Raw genomic sequence first — 3430 nt, 5'->3', positions numbered from 1 at the left:
GCATCTTGTTCATTATGATTGCACTAAAATTCTCGGTAGAGTTCACCGTATCTACACCATCACAAGTCCTCCTACCACTCAAACAGTCTTTGAGGAATTTTGCGTAAATGGGCATTTGGGTGACAACTTCGGTAAATGGTAGAGAAAGGTGTAGTTTCTTGAGCATGTCAATGAATCTTCCAAATTGTTCATCTAACTTATGTCTCATGAATTTTTGTGGATAAGGAAACTTTGGTTTCACAATTTCTTTCTCCATTCTCACCTTACTAGGCTTCTCAATCTCAACCTCACTCAAAGATGCACCATCTCTCTCATCTTCAACCAAAACCTCTTTTATGCCCTCTTTGGTCTCACTCTTCCTAGGCAAACTCTCCTCAAGAACTTAACCACTCCTTGTAACAATAGCATTCACGGGTCTCTTGGGATCTAAGCCTTGGGAAGGTAAAGAGGACGGACTAGCATGGTCTTTCAAAGCATTGGCAAGTTGAGAAATTTGGTTTTCATGCATCTTGTTATGAGTCATCGTTTCATTAAATTTCTCGTCACTTACGGCCATGTAAGTGTTCAACAACTTTGTTTAATTTTCAATGATATCTTCCAAATTTGTTCTATGTGAAGAAGAAGAGGATTGAACATAGGAATTATCATTTTGGGCCTTTGGAGAAAATTCGAGTGGAGGTCCTCTTTGAGCATTGTTTTGAAAATTGCCTCTACCTTGATTGTTCTAATTACCCCTATTTTAATTTTGACCATTACCTTGATTATGGTTACCACTACCTTGATTATGATTCCCATAAACTTGGTTTTGATTACCATAATTTTGGTTTTGATTTTGGCTACTCTAACCTTGATTGTTATAGTTACCTCGAGAACCTTGGTTCCCTTGGTTCCTATAACCACCACCTTGGTTACAGTTGTCAAAATTGTCATGATTGTTGTAATTCCTATTCCATTGACCTCTTTGATTCTCAAACCTAGAATCATGATTATTTGACACATAGTTCACATGCTCATTCACATTTCCATCTTGATCATCACAAACATCCATACATGCATGAGGGCATCTAGAAACATCATGATCATACGACCCACAATCATCACAAAACAAGCATCCACTAGGCATGTTATTAAAAGAGGGAGGGGGTTGAGAATTAGAAGACATACCTTTCCCCTTAGATTGGGAGGGGAAACTTGAAACTTGGTAGGTAGCGCTTTCCAACTTTGCCTTGATAGCGGACATCTCCTTCCCCAAGTTTGTCATTTGTTAGGATAGATTGTTGATTGCATTTAGATGATCAACTGAGTACACCAAAGAGCTACTCTTTCTAGTTGACTCTCTTTCTCCATCCTGCCAATCTCTATAATACCTCACTACATCTTCAATTATGTCCACCACTACCTCTTCCATTTTGTTCATGATAGGACCTCCGGATCCTCCATCTAAACATGATTTTACTTGAGGGCTAAGGCTTCCATAGAAGATTTGAATAATTTGATAGGTTGGAATTCCGTGATGAGGACACTCCCTTTGATACTCTTTGTATCTCTCCCATGCTTCATAGAGGCTCTCACTTGGCTTTTTCTTGAAACCTTGAATCAAAGCTCTAGCCTTTTCCGTTTCTTTTGTGGATAGAAACGGGATAGAAATTCCTTGGTAACCTCGTCCCATGTCCTTAGAGAATTCGGCTTGACCTCCTTGTCTAGCCATTCCAAAGCGCGCCTTATAAGAGAAAAGGGAAAGAGCTTGAGGAAATTCCGTTCACCTTGATAGTATTGCAATATTTTTCAAATTCCTTGAGATGGTTTAGTGAGCTTTCATGCATGGCCCCACTAAATTGTAGCCTCTCTATCAAAGTGATCATTGCCGGTCTTATTTCAAAGTCATTTTCCGGTGTTGTAGGTGGAGCAATCCCACTGTCAAATCTATATGCACCGGGAATCCCCAATTCCTTCAATGCCGCTCTCGGATTTTCTCCCATTCTTGCTTGTTCCTGTTGTTGTGGTTCTTCTTCACTTGAAATGCTAGGGCTCAAAGATCGTCTAGCACCCCTCAATCTTCCAATAGTTCTCTCAATTTCCAGATCAAATGGCACTAGTGAATGACCACGTGGTCTATGCACAAAATCTCAAAAGAAATGGTTAGTAGCACAGCTACAAGTGTAGCCTAAAAGAAAATCTTTTTGTATTTTCAATTAAAGGTGAAATAGACTCAACAACTATAACAAAGCGCCAATATCATTCCCCGGCAACGGCGCCAATTTTGACAAGAGGAAAATGTAGGTCGTTATCTACCTCCCCTAAGAGCCAAACCTAATTTGTAAACACTCGACCAACCTAATACAAGTATATGATAAGTCAAGAGTCGAACCCAAAGGAATGAGTAGGAACGATGCTATAGCCTATGTCAAGAAAATTCGAAGAATATAAATGGTTGTGGTTGGTAACTAAAGTGTCAAGAAGCTAGACAAATCGAAGAATTCAATATGCTAAACACTAGGGATATAGGTTCCACATGCAAGCTCAATGATTATGCTAATTTATAGATCACTCAATCGATTCAACATCACAAGGGACAAACAATAATTGCAATCAAAGGAATCCAAAGGCTATCTCTTATAAGCCAAGCTAGGGTTCACTATGAATGGCTAACAAGGAAAATCACAATCAAATTCAATCAATTAAAGTAATTCTAAAATCAAGGGTTCATGTCATTGAAATTTGCAATGCAATCTAGATTAATATTATAGGTTAATCACTCCTAGTTTAATTAATCACATGCACAACTATGTCAACCAATTTAATTGCAACAATCCAATCAACTTAGTATTATCAACTAGCAAAAATCATCAATCAAGCATGCTACCCCTTCTCCCTAGCAACTAATCTACTCACTAATCATGGTGAAATTAAGGAACAAAACAAATTCAATAAAATTTATATTCATTTAAAGCTTAATCAATAGAAAATCAATCAAACAACAAATTCTAGAGCAAGGAATGTAATCTCAAACAAAATTCAAGAAACTAGAAAGAATTACATTAAAAGTAAACCAAAGGAAAGAATTCTTACAAACTTTCATTGAATTGAAGAAGGAATTTCAAGATCCAATTGAAATCTAAGATCAAATTCAAGTTCAAACAAGTAAATCTTAAGCTTCTCTCTCTACTTTCTCTCTCTACTATTTCCGGAAAATTATATCTAAAGTATAAAAGTTTTGTTGTCATAAAAAAGAAAGTCAAAAGCTACAAATAGAAAAATCGAGCGAATGGGCTGCACAGGGCCGTGTGCACGCACCCACCAGCCGCGCGCACGCATAGCTGGGTCTTCACGCACACACCCCTATGTCGCGCGTGCACCCCTGTGTGGTGCATGAGGCCTTGGCTCCTTCACTTTGCTTGATCAAACTCCGCGCTCCCGAGCATCCGCATCA

General features: G+C 38.4%; 1 non-coding gene across 1 annotated transcript; it reads left to right on the top strand.

The window, feature by feature from the left end:
* Nucleotides 1-1505: 1505 nt before the first annotated feature.
* On the top strand, nt 1506-1611 carry LOC145573414 (small nucleolar RNA R71). Its single transcript, XR_014097454.1, has one exon. It is a non-coding gene; the product is annotated as a small nucleolar RNA R71 (small nucleolar RNA).
* The last annotated feature ends 1819 nt before the right edge of the window (nt 1612-3430 follow it).

The sequence above is a fragment of the Chenopodium album genome, chromosome 12 (assembly GCF_948465745.1).
Source record: "Chenopodium album chromosome 12, dcCheAlbu1.1, whole genome shotgun sequence".
Classification (NCBI taxonomy): domain Eukaryota; kingdom Viridiplantae; phylum Streptophyta; class Magnoliopsida; order Caryophyllales; family Amaranthaceae; genus Chenopodium; species Chenopodium album.
This window is presented reverse-complemented; position numbering and strand designations above follow the sequence as displayed.